At 42.1% G+C, this 22,437-nt stretch overlaps 1 protein-coding gene across 4 annotated transcripts in view; it reads left to right on the top strand.

The window, feature by feature from the left end:
* LRCH1 (leucine rich repeats and calponin homology domain containing 1) overlaps window positions 1-22,437 on the top strand; it is a 219,495-nt gene that overhangs the window by 44,278 nt on the left and 152,780 nt on the right. The window lies entirely within an intron of this gene.

The following is a 22,437-nucleotide window of genomic DNA, read 5'->3' as shown; positions in this document are numbered from 1 at the left end:
CCAGGGAGTGGCATTGTAGGGATTTAAGCCCAGGCAGTCTGACTCTAGAAAAAGAATTAAGACATTCATTGTCTTTTGAGTTCTTATCTATGTTCTTACTATTTTGCCTGGATTACTCCTTAATCTCAGTGAGAAAAAATAGACAGTACTTATTTAACAACTAAAGAAAACAGATGTAAACAGAGACTGTAGTACATTTCCAAGCTAATAGCAAGTTACGTAAAAAATACTATTTGCTGATGAGGCTTGTGAAGAACTTCCTAGAACTTTATAGAATGGGTGTGGAATACTTGTTTTCTGCTAAGGGCTATTGATCCCAAGAAAAATTCAATGAAGGGATCTTTGCAAAATACTAAATGATTTTTCTTTGTCTCCCTGTAGAAGCAAAGAGACTTAGGCCTCTAGCCACTGTTGAATGCACCAAAGTAGGCCACCTCCTTGAGCTAGAGAATGTTTGCATTATAGGATAGGTGCCAAGTGCCCTGGGAGGTTGGTGGAGGGAGAGATGACTTCCAGCTGAGATTGTACAATTTAATATTTAAAGCATTCCAATTTGACAGGGCCGAATTAGTCCATATGACTTCATAAGTGACTGCTTCATTTAATTTTGGTGAATAAAATATCCTGGCTGCAAAATATGAAAAAGAAACTTCACCCTTATTTTCAAGTGTATGGTTAGTACTTTCCATATAAAACATATGGCTAAATGTGTTTCTTTATCTAGCTCTGAAATGTGAAGACTGTAATAAGATCTAGCAACAAGAGCACAGTTTAGAAAAACCTGATTGACTCTAGTTTATGTAACTATCCAGACTATATAAAGAAAGACTCATAAATAGACTTCATCTAAAGAGTACGGCAGCTATAACCTTCTCTAACTTTCAAGCCCTGGGTGTTCTCCTAGATTCTTCTGTGTTTATAGTCTTTATGTAATTGTTAATAGCATGATGATCGTTCCTAGTTTTGCTTTTTGCCCTGGTCACTTTAGGTTTAATTTTATTCCATTCCTGGTCATGTATAGTTTTGTTCTGTCATCTCCCCAGACCCCATCAAGAACCCCATTTTCCTGTGGCCGACTTGAATGAATGTAACCATGGGTTATGTGTTGATGTTGTTGTTGTTTTTTTGGTGCATTTAGAGGATGCATAGGCTGGCTGCCAACTGTTAGAAGAAAACCATACCTTTCCGGATGGTGCTGTGTGGCGAGCCTACCCTGATCATGCAATAAGCCGATGTCCTCACCGCAAATGTGGCAGACCTGCTCTGTGTCTCCACAGGGTTTCTGGATTCTTTTCCAGGCTGTTTCTATATTGCACACTCAGACCGGGTAGGAAAGCAGGCAGGGCAGTTTTATACGTATGTCAGCATTTTCACTTGGTGATGGATATGAGCTAACTTTGTAGCTTTCCTAGGTTTATTACTGACATCTGTTTCCCCCTGAGCATATCCAGCAGGGGCTGAAGCCACATCTGCTCTTTAAACTTCTACCTGCCTTTATGTTTTCAATGTAATTTTAGATTTCATTTGTTTTTAATTGTGAACTCAGAAGAGATGAGTTCCAGCTATGACTCAGTGTGAGTTCCTATGTCATAATTCTACATTTCTGGAGTGCTTGCACCTGACAGGAATAGACCCAAGGAAACAAAAAGAACAGGAAAAGTCTTAGGCACATGGTCGTTCTAGATGTGGAATGCTGCTGGCAACTGGCACAGGGTGAAATTGGCTACATGAAATCCAAAGCACGGCCCCACATTTTTTCTCTGAATATTTTCTATGAGAAAGGGATGTTAAAGTAAAGGAAGTAATTAAGGATGGCAGATATGTCTTTAAAATTAAACATATTGGTCATAACTTTAATAAAGGCTTAAAAGTGTTTTTATTTGTCATGGCAAAAAGGCTTTTAAATAAAAGTAACCAGTTTTGAGACTTTAAAAAGCAGAAGTTTTTCATACCAGTGCTTCCTATTTTAGTTTCAAAGGAAAGGAGGTGGAGCTGAGGTTTGGACAGTTATCATGGGCAAGGGAGTCGACATGATCAAAAATGATTTTTTCCCTGGGAACGCATCTTGGGTACTTATCTCTTCTCATAGACAAGAGTGTCAGGCTGGTGAATTTTGAATGTTTCCTGCAGCTCTGAGGAAACACTATGATCCTAGTCAACATGGAGAAAAGCTGGTATTGTGGCCCTAAATATTACCTGCCTCAAGGAGGCAGCATGTTTTGGTACATATTGATCATTACCATAAATCAAAGCATCTTTACTTCTCCAGGGAGATTAAAAAAAACAAACCGTCTGTTACTTTATAAGGATCTTGTAGTTGCAGTATATCTGTCAGATGCCTCCATTTTTATGACTTAAAACACTTGGTGTTGCTATGAATAGCAAATTGGAAAAATTGGGCATTTTGTTAAATCTTGAATTTTATCTTGGCATATATGTGGAAATGACATAGAGATCTTGGAACAGAGACATCTTTGTTAGAATGTGAAAGAATGTCAGTGAATTCTAACTTGAAGCTACATTTGGATGACATGTTAAAGGCATGAATAGACAAAGGGAATTGATTTTCAGGAAGTGCCTTCTGGAAACTGTGGGAAGTCCCATCATGGGTAGAAGAGCAGCTTGTGATTGGGTCAAAGTCACGCAGATGTGGTGGGAGATGCTGGTTGTCTACATGGCTAGGTCCGTGGCAATCGACCATTTGCCTAGCATTTTGACTGCTGAACTTCAGGGAGTGAAGAGGACATTTTCATCACCCCAGGCAGATAGTAACTAGTGCTCCAGGTACGGAGCTCAGAACCCTTGAATTTTCAAATGACCTTTTAAAAGTTTCCCCCCGGCTCAAGCCTGTAATCCCAGCACTTTGGGAGGCCGAGGCAGGTGGATCATGAGGTCAAGAGATCGAGACTATCCTGGTCAACATGGTGAAACCCCGTCTCTACTAATGGTGCAAAAAATTAGCTGGGCATGGTGGCACGTGCCTGTAATCCCAGCTACTCAGGAGGCTGAGGCAGGAGAATTGCCTGAACCCAGGAGGCGGAGGTTGCAGTGAGCCGAGATCGCGCCATTGCACTCCAGGCTGGGTAACAAGAGTGAAACTCCGTCTCAAAAAAAAAAAAAAAAAAAGTTTCCCCCCTCGATAGGTTTGAAGAGACTTCCTGTTTATTTCTTTAAGTTTAGGTCTAAGAAAATTCCCAAATTGGTTAATACAGTTGATCCTCAATCTTGGAGAATTCTGTACTTGTGAAGTTTGCCTATTTGCTAAAATGTATTTGTAAGCCCCAAATCCATACTTGAGGGATCTTATGGTCATTGGTGGATATATGCACAGGGCAGCAAAAAAATCTGAGTACTCAATGTACACGTACCTGGCGGAGGTTGAACATGGTGACACGCTGCCCTCTTGCCTCAGTTCTCACACTGTGAACAGGTGTCCTGGATGCAGACAATTCAGTGCCATGTATTTTGCATTTTTGTGTTTTTTTTTTTGGTAATTTTACTGTTTAAAATGGCTCCCCAAATACAAGGCTAAAGAGCTGTGCAGTGGTGTGTGTTTTTGTTTTTGTTTTTTTGAGATGGAGTCTTGTTCTGTCGCCCAAGCGGGAGTGCAGTGGCTCCATCTCGGCTCACTGCAACTTTCACCTCCCGGTTCAAGCAATTCTCCTGCCTCAGCCTCCCGAGTAGCTAGGGTTACAGGCATGTGCCAACATGCCCAGCCAATTTTTGTATTTTTAGTAGAGACGGGATTTCACCATGTTGGCCAGGCTAGTCTTGAAATCCTGACCTCAGGTAATCCACCCACCTTGGCCTCCCAAAGTGCTGGGACTATAGGTGTTAGCCACCACACCTGGCCCTTTCCAATGCTTTTAAGTGCAAGAAGGCTGTGATGTACCTTGCAGGGGAAAATACATGTGTTAGCTAAGCTTCCTTCAAGCACGGGCCAGACTGCTGTTGGCTGTGAGTTTAGTGTGAATGAACCAACAAGTTAGACCAAATAAGGCATTTTTTTAAAAAGAAACACACACAAAATGAAGTTGTGAAAATTTTGGTTATAAGAGGCTGATGGAAATTTTGTGACCAGAGGCTTGTAGGAACCTAACCCTGTGTTTCCCCTGGAAGCTAGGGATGAGTATTTCCTATGGGAGTGTTCAAGGCAACTTTATAGACAGAACTGCCATCATGAATAACAAGGATAACTGTGTGGACTGGTCGTGGTGGCTCACACCTGTAATCCCAGTATTTGGGGATGCCGAGGCAGGCAGATCACCTGAGGTCGGGAGTTCAAGACTAGCCTGGCCAACGTGGTGAAATCCTGTCTCTCCTAAGAATACAAAAATTAGCAGGGTGTGGTGGCAGGCACCTGTAAAATGACAATAAAGTTAAAACTCCACGGTTTCTGAGGCATTTTCTGAGTAAATCGGCATACAGTGTACTCTTTTCTCCAGAAGTTCCAGAAACAACACTATTTCTTTATGTGCAAAATGGCCCCTTTTGAGCAGCCCTGGGGCAGTTTCGTCTGGCTCTGTTGCAGCCGGCCGGGGTGCCCCAGTTTAGTGTCCAGTGGGTATAAAAATAGGCAACAGAGGAACTTGCTTGTCTGGGGGAAAAGGCCCTTGCAGATTTGTAGAAACTTTTACATTTGTGTGCCTGATATTCCGCAGGTTCAAGAGAAAACAATTCAATTTCAAGATAACATTCTACAGGGTAAAAAAAAAATTAATTTCAATGAATTTAAGGGAAAAAGTTGTCCATCTTTCTGTACTTTCTATAACTTTTTCTTTTGTAGTTTCACCACTAAAAAAAAAAAAAAAAAGAATACAAACAAAATAGCCTTGCTCTGGGTTTTGAGGAAATGGGTTTGCAAGGCTATTTGGTTAGACATTGAATTAAAGAGTCAGAACTTCCGGAATGGGCTTTCAGTAAGGGAAGTGCTTAGGCTGCTGTGAAGCCTGGGTTCAGTTCACACAGGACACTTGAAAATTTGTTCTGTGCCTTCCAGAACCATAGGCAACACTCTGTGGTGTAAAAACCCCAGAGCTAAACACTGTCTGATATAATATATATATTTCATAATTGTAAAACACACATAAAATTTACTATCTTGACTGTTGTTGTTTTTTTTTTTTTTTTTTTTTTGAGGCGGAGTTTCGCTCTTGTTACCCAGGCTAGAGTGCAATGGCGTGATCTCGGCTCACCGCAACCTCCGCCTCCTGGGCTCAGGCAATTCTCCTGCCTCAGCCTCCTGAGTAGCTGGAATTACAGGCACGCGCCACCATGCCCAGCTAATGTTTTGTATTTTTAGTAGAGATGGGGTTTCACCATGTTGACCAGGATGGTCTCAATCTCTTGACCTCGTGATCCACCCGCCTCGGCCTCCGAAAGTGCTGGGATTACAGGCTTGAGCCACCGCACCTGGCCCTATCTTGACTGTTTTTAAGTGTGCAGTTAAGTATTCACATTGTTGCCGTCTCCAGAGCTCTTTTCATCGTGCAAAACTGAAACTCTGTACCATTAAATGACTCCTCGTCTCCCCCTCTCCAGCTCAGCCCCTGGAAACAACCATTCTGTTTTCGGTCTATGAATTTAAACTACCCTAGGTACCTTATGTAAGTAGAGGCATACAGTATTTGTCTTTTTAGTACTGGATGATTTTATTTAGTATTATATAATGTCCTTAAGGTGCATTCATATTGTAGCAGGGGTCAGAATTTCTTTCCTTTTTAAGGCTGATTAATATTTAATTTTATGTATACATCACATTTTGTTTATACATTCTAATGTCAATGCACATTTGGGATGCTTCCACCATTTGGCTATTGTGAATAATGCTGCTATGAACGTGGGTTTGCAAATATCTTTTTGAGACCCTTCTTTCAATTTTTTTTTGTATACCCAGAAGTAGAATTGCTAGATCAGATGGTAACTTTATTTTGAATTTTTTGAGGATCTGCCATACTATTTTCCATGGCAGTCTCACCATTTTACATTCCCAGCCACAGTGCACAGGGGTTCCAATTTCTCCACATTCTTGCCAACATTAGTTACTTTCTTTATAGCTAAATAATGTTGTTGAAGATTGCATACAATGTCAAGAAATTTTGGCCTCTGTGATAGTTTTATTAGTAAACTTTATTTAGTAGTATTTATTAGTAGTAGTTTTGTTTCAGAAATATTCATATTTTCCATGTTTCTAGCCCCTCAATTATGTAGGTAGAAACAAATCATATAGAATCAACTTACCTTATATTACCTTAGAACTGTGGCCACAGCCTAGTAGGGGATCAATTCATTTTTGTTAAATGAATGAATCAGTGACCATGAAGACAGTTCATATTATTTGTTATGGAGATATATAATGAGATTGCAAAAGATGTAGGGTAAATATGTTAGCTCTCTCCCGTGTTGACTCTTTAGCTCTTTCAAAAATAAAGATATTTGGCCAGGCATGGTGGCTCACGCCTGTAATGCAAGCACTTTGGGAGGCCGAGGCAGGTGGATCACCTGAGGTCAGGAGTTCGAGACCAACCTAGCCAACATGACGAAACCCTATCTATACTAAAAATACAAAAATTAGCTGAGTGTGGTGGCGCACACCTGTAGTCCCAGCTATTCAGCAGGCTGAGGCAGCAGAATTGCTTGAAAGTGGTGGTGGTGGTGGTGGGGGTGAGCCGAGATTGTGCCACTGCACTCCAGCCTGGTGACAGAGTGAGACTCTGTCTCAAAAAAAAAAAAAAAGATATTTGTTTTAGGTATCCCAAAGTACATATTTAGTTGATTAAAAAGACAATTTCAGTTAATGTGCCAGTCCTTTACAAGAAGTGCTCCTATTCAATTTTCCCACCCCAAGGCGTTGTCTGTGTGACATTGTCTCTGCAGTGTTTCAGGGGCCGTCTTCAGGCCTGCCGTGCACATCATCTACTTGCTAGGCTTTTTAACATAGTGGGGTAAACATTTTTATTCTCACAGAGTCTTTATGGTTTGGGAATGGTGGCTTCCTGTCTTTCAGAACCCGATGTTATTTGTTTTTTTGGTGTGTGCCTTCCAGACACCTGCACTTGAAATCTTTCAGGTGTTTTGCAGTCGTTTTCTCAGATGGTTGGGTAATTTCAAGCCAAGAATAACAGCGTTAGGGTCAAGGTTGTGAACCGTATGGTCAGTCCTTCTAAGGAAGTATTTATTTTTATTCATTTTTGTTTGCCTTTCCTTGGGTCACAGTCCTAACTGCTGTTCCCTTTGGCGACAGTTATTCAAAACTAGATTTACTACTGAGCCTAGGACAGCATTTTCCAAACTTTTAAAATTATGACACCCAGTAAGAAATATGTTTTACAGTTTTTTACATCCTGACCAGTTTTACACACACACACACACACACACACACACACACACACACACACACACCAGAACCTGAAGTATTTGTTGCAAGTTACAGATGTTTACAGTTACCCTTAAGAATCTGTTTCCATTTAATTTACATAAAATACGGTTTATTGAATTGATTTTATGACTCACATTATTTTGTCAGGCAGTTTAACACACACGGGGCACAGGGATTCCAGAACTTTGTCGTTCATGCTCTTTAGTGACAATCAGCTTTTCTGCTCATGACTGGCCTATCGCTGTGTGGTTCTGTTAGCAGTTTAAAGCAGTTTGATTGTGGAAGGCCTGACAGCTCTGGTTGTGCGTTAGTTTTACCTTTACAGGCAGCTGCTCCTTGGGAAATGGGGCTTGCAGAGCAGGTCGAACGTTCCATGGCATCAGATCTATACTTTGGGGATTTGGAGGCATTCATGGAGGAAGCCAGCAGCATGGGAATCACAAGCCAACCCACCCTAGCCGTTAAAAGGCTCAGGCCCTCTGGTCTCCATTGTCACTTAGACTAGCAAAATATCACCTACCTCATGGATACGTTGAGGGCAGGGGCCAGTCTTGTTTTTCTTTTTATTCCTCGATACAATACAGGTCTTGTATTTCTTTTGATGATGCCTTGTGTGGAGAATATTCATCAGTCTTGGCTCTGGTCCTCACCTCACTGTCCCTCTTCTCCTCCCCATGGAAAACAGCATAGTATATACAGAAAGAGATACGCAGACTGTGGGGAATGATCTGAGGGGCAACTTGCTTGGAGGGTAGAGACTGTTTATGTAAACGCTTATGTTCGAGGCAAATTGCAAGAAAAGATTCTTTAAATGAAGGAAAAATAAAATTACATTTTTTAAAAAAAGTTACCTTAATGAATAGAGGAGAATGGTCATTATTTCACTCAACATAGGTGCTTTTAAAAGGTTAAGTGGACCAGATGTGGTGGCTCATTCCTGTAATCCCAGTACTTTGGGAGGCCGAGGTGGGTGGATCAGAAGGTTAGGAGATCGAGACCATCCTGGCTAACATAGTGAAACTCCGTCTCTACTAAAATATAAAAACCTAGCTGGCACGCACCTGTAGTCCCAGCTACTTGGGAGGCTGAGGCAGGACAATTGCTTGAACCCAGGAGGTGGGGGTTGCAGTGAGCCAAGATCATGCCACTGCACTATAGACTGGCGATAGAGCGAGACTGTGTCTCAAAAAAAAAAAAAAAGTGGTTAGGTGACTGGTCTCCTGAGGTTAGTTTAGTGTCCTCTTGTAATCTAAACTTTTTCATCAAATCATTTTAAATCCAGATGGAGCTCAGCTCCTGCTGAAGTATCACAAAACCCTAAATGAATTACGTCTTAGGTTAATAAGACTAATTTTATTTCCATAGCAATGTTTAAGTGGCCCACTGCCCAATCACCTTCTGAGCCTTGCTCTGTTGGGTTTCTTTTTACCCAGTCGTGATTCTGTAGGACCAGGTTGCTTTTTGTAGGGGGCTATGGAGTCGCAGTGCCTGGGGCGTTAGAGACATAGGCTTGCATCGCAGCACCTGCGTCACCGCCTAACTCTTGATATCTAGTGGCTGAGTGGGACTCTGTAGCTGCTTTCTCTTTATTAGGAGAAAAGAGCTTGTTTAATAAACCTAAGATTTAATAGCTTGTGTTCTGTAGTTGGATTTGTAACCTGAATGTTTTTATGTCTACTGGCTTGCAACATTGTCATATAAATTAGAGATCATAGATCCAGCTATGGTTTAAAGGAGAATTCCAGGACATGGATTTGAAAGATCAGAATTTGAATCTCATCTCTTTCCATTCTAGCCTGGTAACCTTGAGGAAGCCACTTAACCTCTCTAAGCCTTAGAGGTGTCAAGTAGATTAAATGCGACCATATATAGCTGACCCTGAGGAATTTTTGGTTCCGCTTGGGTAGAGCTTGGATATTTGGACATTAGAAGGATCTTGGAAGATGATGTAGCTTCATTGTGTAACTGAAGGCCAGAGAAATTTAAGTGAGGTCACTGGAATAGTTTATGCTTCTGCGTACTGTGTCATGATTACCACCCAGAATACATGCTTAATTGGGGACAGGTAATATATTCAGGGTGAAGAACATGGCTTTTGGGTCAGTCTGCGGTGGATCTAAATCATTCCCCTGTTGTTTAGTGTGTCTGCAGTCTAGGAAAAGCTATTTAACTTCTTGCACATTTAGCCTAACTATGAAATTAAACAGGGGATTTAAAAAAACTCATAGGGATATGGTGCAGCTTGACTGAGATATATTTATGCAAAGTTCTTAAGCACAATGGCTTGTACCCAGAAAGTGCTCAACATTATTATTATTTCCTAATTGAAGGGCATTAATGCTTTAAAATAAAATGGAGGCTGGGTGCGGTGGCTCATGCCTATAATCCCTATACTTTGGGAGGCTGAGGTGGGTGGATTGCTTGAGCCCAGGAGTTTGAGACCAGATTGGGCAACACAGTAAAACCCTGTCTCTACAAAAAAACACAAAAATTAGCTGGCTGTGATGGTGTTTGCCTGTAGTCCCAGCTACTGAAGAGGCTGAGGTGGGAGGATCAGTTGAGCCCAGGAGGCCAATGCTGCCATGAGCCGTGATCGTGCCATTGTGCTCCTGCCCAGGTAACAGAGCAAGACTCCGTCAATAAATAAATTCATAAATACATACATGTGAATAAACAAATAGCTAATTTCTTGCCAAATAAATGTCTGTTTCTTTATAATAAGATATCTGCCTCCTGTGTCTTCATCTTGTAAATAGTTTTGTGCCTCCCTGTGATCTAGGGAGGAGAAGGCTGATTTTTCTTCACTGTATGCATGGAGCAGAGGCACGGAGGGCCTCTAGTTTATTTCTTCTTGGCATGGCCCCGTGTTCTGAGCATGGGCGTGTCTGATCACTGGGGAGAGCAGAGCTGCACCATGGGTCTGAGGTGTTGGAACCCGGCCAGTTTCCTCCTCCTGACCCTGACTCAAATCTTCCCTGAAATCTCCGTCAGCCCCATTCTCTTTCTGTCAGCTGCCCTCCTTACATAACCCAAATGGGTTGTTTTCCAAAGCTGATGTCGCTGAGGTGTTCTGTGTACAGTAGCAAAGGATCTCCGGAGGCTTCCTATGTGTCACTAAAGCCAGTAATTAAGTGGATGACTGGGGGAGCTAACACGGAATGCAGCAATACATTTTAAAATTACAGCTACCCTAGATGACCCAGTCAATAGTATGAGAAACCATTTTACACACTGGTAGTTTTAAACATGCTGTTTAAAAACAATTTTGAATTTACCTTTACCTTTCTGATTGGATACTTTAATATTCAGAGTACTATGTGAAGAAGTTATGTCCTGTAGAATGCTAATGACTTCTGAATTTCAAATAATGATGCTATACCATTTAATTTCAGGGACAAACATTATTTTTTGTTGGTTACTCCACTATTCTCTAAAATCATTTGCCTTTGCCGTTGTTGACTTTTGTTTTTTAAGCAATGAGGGTCTGTCTCTGTCACCCAGGCTAGAATGCAGGGGCCTGATGTTGGCTTATTGCAGCCTCAACCTCCTGGGCTCAAGCGACCTCACCCCAGCCTCCTGAGTAGCTAAGACTGTAGGCTTGTGCCACCTTACCTGGCTAATTTTTTATTTTTTGTAGAGATGGGGTCTTACGATGTTGCCCAAGCTGGTCTTACATGCCTGGCCTCCAGCAATCCTCCTGCCTTGGCCTTCCAAAGTGTTGCCATTACGGGTATGAGCCACCATGCCCGGCCAGACTTTTTATTTTGAAATTAGCTTGTCAATTCTTCCTCATCTCCCAGTTGTTTTTGTGTCAGAATTTATTTTTCGCCTTGTATCATAGAATACTTTGGAGGAGTAGTGAAAGAATGAGGGGGTAGAGTTGCCAGTTGTAGCAAATAAAAATACAAGACACTTGGTTAAATATGAATTTCATATAAATAATTTTTTTGGCCTTAAACATGTCCCATGCAATATTTGGAACATAACTTATACTAAAAGAGCATTAATTATCTGAAATTCTGATCTCACTGGGCATCCTGTATTTTTTTTTTTTGTTTGAGACGGAGTTTCGCTCTTGTTACCCAGGCTGAAGCGCAATGGCACGATCTCGGCTCACCACAACCTCCGCCTCCTGGGTTTAAGCAATTCTCCTGCCTCAGCCTCCTGAGTAGCTGGGATTACAGGCACGCACCACCATGCCCAGCTAATTTTTTTTTGTATTTTTAGTAGAGACGGGGTTTCACCATGTTGACCAGGATGGTCTCGATCTCTTGACCTCGTGATCCACCCGCCTCGGCCTCCCAAAGTGCTGGGATTACAGGCTTGAGCCACCGCGCCTGGCGGCATCCTGTATTTTATCTGGCAACCCTAATGGGTGGTGTTGGCGAGGAGGGCCTTGGATGTGGCCAGAGGAGAGGTCTCAGAGCCTCAGGTGGCTTCTTGTGGGTGACAGAAGTGGCTGCAGCACAGTAGCCTTGCTCCCTGGGTCCGGGGCCCTGTGTCTTCTCCCTGTAGTCACTCAGGAAAGGACAATAGGGATGGCTCCAGCAGCAGAATACATCAATTCTGAAGGAACACACTGGGCCAGAGTCCTGGAACAGTTTACTTAATGAGAGTGTGATTTTAATTTTCAGTTGTTTGCTTTTTGCCCTATGATACGGAGTAAACATGTATCCAGAGCAGAGCAGGCAGAACTTAGGTCCTGTTGGTCTTGTGCTCTGAGCCTCTCATGTCTCAAAGGTTTATCCTTTTGTTTCTTTTTTCATTATCCAAGGAATGAGATGTGTCAGAAAAATTTGACAGGTATTTATGAAATGCTTTGAAGTAGGTGAGCTCAGAGTATAAGCAATTTTAGGTCATTTATCTCATCACAACACTATCCACTGAGTTTTCAACCCTTCTTATAAGGAACAGACAATGTAGTGACATTGTCAACCTAGTGACAGACACACTCTTCTATTCCTGATGCTTTGGTGAGAGAAACCGAGGCATTGGAGAATGTTCTCAGCTATATTTCTGATATGGCCTAAGGTATAATGAACAAAAAGATAGATGAAAAAAGTCTATCTGATTGATGCCTGGCTAAGTGACGGCCAATTATGTCATGGTGCTATTTCCTCAAGAAATTGACCCATTAATCCCTTCGCGTGGTGAGGCCAGCCAGCAGGCATCTGCTTTCTTAGCATGCAGCAGTACTGAAAAGGGTATTGAAATAATCGTCACCTGTCCTTTCCAAATCTTAACTGTTCTGAGTTTGAACATGTTTTCTCTCAGGAAAGTTGGATTGACATGAAATCACACATGTCTGGAATTATCTCTGAGTCCTTTATAAATAGACCGAGACTTGGAAGGGCACACCTTAGATTGCAGAGTGTTTTCCTGGGCTGGGCTCCAGAGCTTCCTGACTCTTGAACAATAATGTGTTATTTCCATGCTACTTTATATATTTATTTTACAGAAGCCTTGTGCCTTTTATCCGTTCATATCCACTTTGAAAACTTACTTGTGTCCTGCCAGAGCAGAGGCACAAACAATGCTGGATAATTTTTTGTTTAGAGGCCCCACAGAACACCGTATTTGTGCTGAAGATGAGAGGACTTCTCCTCCCCCTCCTCCCCTTCCTCCCCCCTCCTCCCCCTCCTCCCCCCTCCTCCCCCCTCCTCCCCCTCCTCCCCCCTCCCCCCTCCTCCTCCCCCTCCTCCCCCCTCCTCCCCCCCTCCTCCCCCTCCTCCCCCCTCCTCCCCCCCTCCTCCCCCTCCTCCCCCCTCCTCCCCCCCTCCTCCCCCTCCTCCCCCCTCCTCCCCCTCCTCCCCCTCCTCCCCCTCCTCCTCCTCCTCCTTCCCATCTTTCCCCTTCCTCCACCTCATTTTTCTTCTTCTTTTTAAAAATGATCATAAGCATGTGTTTTCTTCTCATGTGCTTATAAATATTTTTGTTGGGCATTCTTGACTGGGGTTTCAAAACATCCTGATAGGGAGAGGTTGGGTATTTCTTCATGAGATAAACTGCTTAAGGAGAGATTCGAATAGTTTTGTCTTTTGGGTTTTCTTTTGTCTTTCAGTTTTCTTTCTAAAAAACGTTACATTTCTGGTTAAGAGGCAAAAACAAACCTATAATTTGTGATAGTGGCTGAAATATGTGATTAGAATTCACATTCTAGGTTACTAATGACAGTTTACTTATGAAAGATAAGATGTCAGAGCTGGAAGGCATCTCCGATGTTGTCGGGTTCAGTATTCTTTTCTCATTAGAGGAAACGGAGACTCAGAGACGGGAAGCGACTTCTCCAGTGTCACACAGTGAGTTAGTGATGACGTTGGGAGCAGGGCCGGTTTTGCCTGACTCCAGGGCACAGCTTTTCTCCAACTATCGAGGAAAAGCACTCAGGATGATTTAACATTTCAGATCATTGAAATATTCTTTAAATGCTCAAACTCCAATTTTAACCTTTTTGGTATGTGTGTGAAAGTCGTTCTAAAGTACTTAACCTTCCGAAATCTTATCTTGACTGTGTAGAAGTTTGACCTTTTTTCAGTCTCATCATCGTCAACACTGTTTTGTGAAATGGGTCATTGTGGTTTAATTCACGACTTGCCCTTCGTTATGTTAACACTCCCACAGGGCAAGACTCCTGAGAGCCTGGGGAGCTTTTTGGTATCCTTCCTCGCTGTCATTTGTCACTTTTTGCTGTTTTCAGAGGTGATATTTATAGTGTTTCCCCCGTTCTGTCTTGTTTGGACCCACAGGATTTTAACTTATAGAGATGACTGACGATACAGTGAGGACAATGCCATTGAAAGAAGTTTTGTTTGTTTGTTTTGTTTTGTTTTGAGACAGGGTCTTACTCTGTTGCCCAGGCTGAAGTATAGTGGTACCATCTTGGCTGACTGCAGCCTCTGTCTCCCAGGTTCAAGTGATTCTCCTGCCTCAGCCTTCTAAGTAGCTGAAATTACACGCATGAACCACTACACTTAGCTAATTTTTCTATTTTTAGTAGAGATGGGTTTTTACTGTGTTGGCTAGGCTGGTCTTGAACTCCTGACCTCGTGATCCACCTGCCTTGGCAGACATGCTGGGATTGCAGGTTTGAACCAGCGTCCCTGGTGGAAAGAAGTTTTCTTTTTTTATTACTTACATTTTCTAAAAGAAGAGGGGTCCAGGAGAAGCACCTGTTTTGGTGAAGAGGAAGAGACAGGAGTCAGGGGAAAGCCAAGGCCAGATCCTTTACCGGGTTTCTATAAAGGTAAGGCAGAGCAGAGGAATCAGCCTAGGGTTGGCTAGGGGGTGGGATGGTCTTTAGTTGTCAGTTTCTGGCCCAGAGGGATTTAGGGCAGGGGAAATGTGGGCTGGGTAGCTGAGAGTTAGATAAGGAAGTGGCTCAGCTAGATCACAGGAGAGATGAAAACCACTTGGCTGTTAACTTGTCCTGTAATTGATGGATACCAAATAGCCAAATACAGAATCCGAGGAAATGCAGGACACCTTTCCAGGCTCACTTTACTGCCATTTCTTTTGTGGTGAACCAAAAAGCCACTTACACAAACCTGTTGGAAGGGGTCTGTTTTGTGAGTGTTGCCAAAGAGGGATATCAAACGAGTAGATACCTTTTTTTGTGAGGCTGAATTTTTACTTTATTTTGGTGCTTTTGTGTAATTTTGGATTATTAGAAACAAAGACTAGATCTTTTTATAGATAGAAACAAGTCTCTCTTATTTGGAAATACCATGTGCATAAGTAATGAGTAAATAGATTGAGAACTTTCTTGCCCTGGACCGTGATTTATTTATTCATTATTTCCGCCTCCGCCTCCGCCTCCGCCTCCGCCTCCTCCGCCGCCGCCTCCTCCTCCTCCTCCTCCTCCTCCTCCTCCTCCTCCTCCTCCGCCCCACCCCCTACATTCCTGGGCTGTGGTGCAGTCTTGCCTCACTGCAACCTCCACCCTATGGGTTCATGCGATTCTCCTGCCTCAGCCTCCCGAGTAGCTGGGACCATAGGCACCTGCCACCATGCCCAGCTAATTTTTGTACTTTTAGTAGAGACTGGGTTTCACCATGTTGGTCAGGCTGGTCTCGAACTCCTGACGTCAGGTGATCTGCTCCCTTCAGCCTTCCAAAGTGCTGGGATTACAGACATGAGCCCCCACGCCTGACCTTCATTGTCTTTCTGTTAATTTGAAAAAAGTTCTGTAGCAAAATTCTACCTACGTTGTAAATCAAGCACAAGTGCCACTTTTGCGGTGATGTCATTCCCTGAATAGCCTCTGAAGTCTGACTCTGAGAACAGCTCTCCTTCAGCTCAGGCTCTAACGCACTTTGTGTGTGTGTGTGTGTGTGTGTGTGTGTGTGTGTTTCCAGTATAGCACTTACCACTTGTTTTTTTCTTCTCTGTATATTTTTTGTCTTCTACTGAGCATATTTCTCCATTATATCGTCTCCCCCATGGTGTCAAGTGCTGAACTGGGCACTTAGTAGGTGCCCAGATGTAAATATGTGCTGAAGGGCATCTATGCTGGATTATTTGCCATCCCTGTTTCCCTGATGGATTTCAGATTTGTCTTGATAGTTGAGACTGTCTGCTGAGTGATTCCAGGAATGTAAGAAACTGATAATATATGTAATGCATGTTAACATTTCCAATATCTGAAGTATTAGAAGGCATCACATTCCACATGTCCTGCTTAACATTTCTGGGACTAGTGGCTTCGATGTGGAGTAACTGAGGCAGAGAAATGGGGTTTGGGATATTTAAGGTCAGATGATGAAGAATAATGAATCAAAAAGACTTCCATCTCATCTTTTCCGTAAGTAGTCTGAAGGCATATTTTTATTTGAATGAAAATTTCAAATATCATGAGCTCTATGAATAACAGTGAAATGTAATTCATTAGTGTGGTAGATTGAATAATGACACTCCCCAAATGTCCAGGTCATAATCTTTGGAACCTGTGAATATGTTGCTTTACCATGACAAAAAAAGACTTTGCAGATGTCATTGAGCTAAGGATCTTGAGATGGAAGGATCATCTTGGATTTGCCCAGTATGCCCCACATAGCTATAAGGCACATTATTAAAGAGAGACAGAGAAGAGGACAGAGGACGGGACAGGAACAGGGCTTGGAGTGATGCAGGGACACCAGCCAAGGAACATGGGCAGCCCTGAAGCTGGAAAAGGTGAGAAGTGAGCCTCCCAAGGGAGCGCAGCTCTGCCGTCACCTGAGTTCTAGTCTACTGAGACTCAGTTTGGACTTCTGACTTCCAGAACTGTCAGATAATAAATTCGTGTTGTTCTAGACCACCAGCTTTGTGGTTGTTTATTATAGTGGCGGTAGGAATGAATGTAACTTGCATTAGAAATGTGTAGTTCCCTTTATTCCTGTCAAGGTATGAGTACCCCAGATATTTGACCTGAAAGAAGAGAAAAGGTACACATATGGTGCCAGGTGCTAAGGACAATTCGATTTCTATATATTCTCCAGTGATCAAAAGAAGACTCTTCCTTTACTCTGCAAACACATACACCTGTACTTAAGAAAAAATAGATGAGAGAAAAAATGCATATTTCAGTCACATTTAACTGACCGACTCTATTTGAGTACCTCCAGTATGCACCACCCCAGACCCTTTTCAGACTCTGAAAAGATGCTCAGGGAAGACATAGCCATTACCTTCCTGGAGCCGAGACCGAAACTCTGTTCCTGGATGGATGGATGGAGGATGGATGGATGGATGGATGGATGGAGGATGGATGGATGGATAGATGGATGGATAGATGGATGGATAGATAGATGGACTGAGGCAGAATCTCACTTTGTCACCCAGGCTGGAGTGCAGTGGTGAGATCCTGGTTCACTGCATCCTCCACCTCCTAGGTTCAGTGATTCTTGTGCCTCAGTCTCCTTGAGTAGCTGGGATTATAGGGACCCGCCACTATGCCCAGCTAATTTTTATATTTTTAGTAGAGATGGGATTTTACCATGTTGGCCAAGCTGGTCTCGAACTCCTTCTTGACCTCAAGTGATCTGCCAACCTTGGCCTCCCAAAGTGCTGGGATTACAGGCAAGAGACACTGCGCCTGGCCAAAGCTGTTGATTTATGTTGTTAGAGTTAGACATTTTCTGTGTGCCAACCCCTACTCACCTGCTTTTCAAATTTCCAGTTTCCACACATTGGTTTTATATTATATGTGGCGTGTTAAACACTAGTATTGGTTTCACTGAATGGTAATATAAATGCTGAGGAGCTTGGACATCTTAGGAAGATGGTTGTCATTTATCATCTATTAACCAGTTGAGCAACTTCCAGGCAAATGAGGGTTGCCGCAGGGAGCAGGGAGATGTACATGCATGGTTTCCTTTGTAATGGAGAACTTCAGCTCCTGGGAAGGAGCTGCAGCACTTAGTGGGTCTGTTCATCTCTCTGTAGTTAATAGTTACTGATTCGTGTGTGAAACAGAACTGAGGGCAGGGAAGGATGTGGGATGCCTGCAGGAGATACGAGTTTGTAGCCAGAGTTTACAGGTAATGAATCGCTCTCTGATCAAAGCAGAAGACTGGAGCTGCGGAGGACGCACCTTGACCCCAGGGTGCGATCCAGGAAGTCCGGGATTTGTGAAGGGCATCATAGGTCACAGATGCCCTTTCAGAGTTACCAGAACTTGGAGTGCCGTGGACATGTATCTCTTAGTCCTGGTTCAGGTTTGATTCCCCATCCCTTGCATTCACACGAGTCACAGGGCAGAAAAGTGCAGACCTGTTCTTGTGTGACCTCCAGGTGTGGTGGTGCCCTGATGGAAGATGGTACTCTTATCATTAGAGCTGATTTGCTTTGGAATTAAAGAGAGACTTAACACTGTGTTTCTGTGGCCGATCGCAGTTTCCACTGACAGTGCCATGTGTCATTTGGGGTAACATTGACTTGTGTTTCCACTCGCTGTGAGGAAAAGGCCATAAGGCAGGATTGGAGTAATTTCTGGAAAAAAGAAATAAATGCTTAGTAGAGTGTCATACAGTCTTTTAATAACAAGTATTTTATGAACATGCTTTTATTATCCACCCTTCTGCAGGAAAAGAAACCAAGTTAATCTTCCAAAGTTTACAGATTGCAGGGTTTTTAGTACAACCTGTTTCTTTCCCGCTTTCCCTTCTTCCTCTTTTCCTATTATAATTAAGAGAACGAAATTTAGGTGCAAAAGGATACTGTTAAAATTTAGTGACGTTTGCTCATCTGTCACTAAAAAAGTTAATAATGTGAACTTTTAAACTTGGACTGATTTTGATATAATGCAGTGGGTTTCTAAAAATAGATTTGTTTTCAATGTAATTGACAACTGCATAAGTTACTTGACAGAAATTTAAATTTCTCTAGAAATTACAGCAGTATACACTTCATACGTTCTCCTTAAAGCAAAATTGACAGAAAACAATTGACTCCTCTGTTAGGAACTTGCTTTTCCCTCACTTGCTCATCTCATGAGGGGGAAGCATGTATGGTATCACGTGATGGGCCTCCCAAGCTGTATGGCACCCTTGAGTGAACCAGGTACAAGCAGCCTCTGCCCAGCCATTTTCTTAATGTTCACAAAGGCTCACTGACTTCAGGTTAGCTATCTGTGTTCTTTAACTTGTTGCCACAATTTAAAACCAGGTCAGCATTTTCTGCACAGAGCGATCATAGGCAGCGTCTCATCGGCTGTGCTCGGCCTCTTTGTCACTTGCTCCACATTGGGGCGTGAAGCACGAGCCCCACGTGCCTTTGCCATTTTGCAGTGTGGTTCTGGGACAAAGTGATAGGGTTGTTGCCTTGAACAAAGCATCTATGTTCTTCATTCTTAGGGAGCGACAGTCCCACTGCCACGATGTGGACATCAGTTTTCTTCAAGCTTGTGCGCCACTCGTATCCACTGCTATTCAGTTGTGCAATATTTTTTCCCTAAGATTGAAAACTACATTTTGATAATGCTGGCAATGAGGGTACAAGGAAAGAAATTACCTGCTTTTTATAAACACATAGCAACTGACATTTTTTTTTTTTGATGGTTAAAAGCTTTGTTTAAGGAAGGTCTCATAGAAAGTTTTAATATTTCAGAATAAGAATGATTTTTTTTGACAGTTAAAGCTTTAAGGAAGGTCTCATAGAGAGTTTTAAAATTTCAGAATGAAAACAAGGTCTTAAATTTGTTAACCAAATAGCAAACGAATTCATTCAACCAAAAGACTTAGTGCTGAGTAAAGGTGTATGTGTTAGGAAATGTGCTTCCTGGATGAACACAACAGAGGCATCCCTCCCTCATGATACCCATGGTCTAGGGAGTGACAGGCAATAATTAAGTAACTTTTAAAAATCTGTAGCTGTAAGCTAAAGCAAACTATGGCAAGTCCATGGGAAGAGAGTTTAGAGCCTAGAGAGAGGGGAACCAGATGGAGCCTGGGCTCAGGGGCTGCAGGACACACACAGTGGCCTAAGGGCAGGAAGGGACCCCACTGGACGCCTTAAATAAGTGTCTGTATAGAATGAATGCATGTGAATGAAGAAGAAAAGGTTGTACTTTGTGTGTTGTGGTGTCCAAGGTGTCCAGGAGATAGTTTCTCCATGTTCTTTTTCTCCTCTGTGTCACGGCCGGCAGTTGGGCCCTCGTTCTGTGCGTCAGATTCACTATCAAAAGCAAATGAAAAGAAAGAGAAGGGAATGGAAGGCTCACTTTCTAGACCTTTAAATTCTGTTGAAGATTTATTAATATTTGGGAGAGAGTTTGAAATGATAATCCAAAAGATGTCTCCCTTTGAACATATGTAATTGTATGTGATTGTGTACATTTTTTGGCTCACTGTTTTGTGTTCAAAGAGAGACTTCCTAAGGTAGTGCTGATTTATTCTGCTTCTTTTAGGCTTTCTTTAAAGTGAATTTAATAATTCACTTTAAAAAAATTAATTTGGGGAAAATTATGGTCACTATAGTTATATATTTTTTTCTTTAAAACTTGTGACATTTTATTAAGTCATCCACCCAAATCTTCCTCCCAAAATATAACAGAATATATTTTTTTTAAAAAAATTTCAGTAGGTTTTTGGGGAATAGGTGTCCTCACAGCTTAGCTGCCACTTATGAGTGAGAGCATCTGATGTTTGGTTTTTTATTCCTGAGTTACTTCACTTAGAACAGTGGTCTCCAGTTCCATCCAGGTTGCTGTGAATGCCATTATTTCATTCCTTCATATGGCTGAGTAGTATTCCGTGATAGATATATCACAGTTTCTTTATCTACTTGTTGACTGATGGGCATTTGTGCTGGTTCCATATTTTTGCAGTTGTGAATTGCGCAGCTATGAACATGGGATGACACAGTATCTTTTCAGACATGTGTCCGTCTGGCATGTTCTGTACCACCCACTACACTGCAGGGAATTTAGGTAAGCAGCATTTATAAGAGTGACTGGAAAATGGCTTGGGAAAAATGATGCAGAATGTAATTTATTGGAGTAATCGCTGATCCTCCTAGCATGCATATTCAAGAGGTGACTGTGATTCTAAAATGTTATTTGGGAGGGAATTTACAGCCAAAGTTAGAAACAGCTCTGGAGGTGCTGGGTCTAGGGGCCTGAGATTTTTTTCATCTCAGTTAATCACACCATGCTTTAGGAAGCTTTAGGATAACATTCCGGTGCTAGTGTCCCCAGTTGGTTTTGCTTCTGAGAGCCATCTCTGCAGCTCTCACATGGTAAGATGGATCCCTTATGCAGATCCTCCAGGGCTCTTACTGAACAGCATCAATTTATGCTAGTGAGCTTTCGTTGTTCTCAGCTGCTCACATTGGAGTGAACATTATTTGTGCCAGAGCTGTCATAGCTTCTTTTCTTGGGCTCTTCTTGACTACTTCTTCTGGAGAATAGCAAGGTGGTGTCCAAGCATCATTGTACTCTCATAGTCTAGAGCTGAGCTACCAGTACTATAGCCAGTAGCCGTATTTGGCTCAAAAACACTTGACAGATGGTAGTGTGATAAAGTAATTGAAGCGCAAATTATATTTAGTTTTAATCAAAACTTTTAAATTGATGTCCATATTATACGATTGGAACAACTCGAATGTGTGAGTTTACATTTTCATCTCTAAATTTTATGACAAAGGACTTCCACTAAAAATTTAATGTCCAAGTCGAGATATGCTATAAGTGTAAAATACATGATATAGTTCACATGCCTAGTATTTAAAAAGAATAATATAAAGTAATTTTAAAATGTTGATTTGTTGAGATAATGTTTTTGATACATTAGATTAAATAAAATGTATTATTAACATAATTTTATCTTCTGAAAAATGTAGCCACTATAAAATTTGAAATTACATAGGTGGCTTACATAATATTTCTGCTATTAGGCACTGCTCTCGAGCTAACTGAGGGAAAGAGCCTAGGGCATCATTTCCCATGGGAGTCAACATGTGGCTTTCAGTACTAGAAGGTAAAGTAGATACTCTTTCCATACTAAACGTCACTATCATTAAAAAAAAAAAAAAAAAAAAACCATCAAAAAGTAGGAGGAGGATATGAACAGACACTCTTCAAAAGAAGACATTTATGCGGCCAACAAACATGAAAAAATGCTCGTCGTCACTGGTCATTAGAGAACTGTAAATCAGAACCTCATTGAGATACCATCTCATGCCAGTTAGAATGGTGATCCTAAAAAAATCCGGAGACAGATGCTGGAGAGGATGTGGAGAAATTGGGAAGCTTTTACACTGTCGATGGGAGTGTAAATTAGTTCAACGATTGTGGAAGACAGTGTGGTGCTTCCTCAAGGATCTAGACATAGAAATTCCATTTGACCCAGCAATCCCGTTCCTGGGTATATACCCAAGGGATTATAAATCGCTCTATTATAAAGACACATGCACATTTATGTTTATTGCAGCACTGTTTACAATAGCAAAGACTTGGAACCAACCCAAATGCCCATCAAGAATAGACTGGATAAAGAAAATGAGGCACATATACACCATGGAATACTGTGCAGCCATAAAGAAGAATGAGTTCCTGTCCTTTGCAGGGACATGGATGAGTCTGG

The sequence above is a fragment of the Saimiri boliviensis genome, chromosome 16 (assembly GCF_048565385.1).
Source record: "Saimiri boliviensis isolate mSaiBol1 chromosome 16, mSaiBol1.pri, whole genome shotgun sequence".
NCBI classification, from domain to species: Eukaryota; Metazoa; Chordata; class Mammalia; order Primates; family Cebidae; genus Saimiri; species Saimiri boliviensis.
The sequence above is the reverse complement of the archived record's forward strand: the minus strand, read 5'-3'. Positions and strand labels throughout refer to the sequence as shown.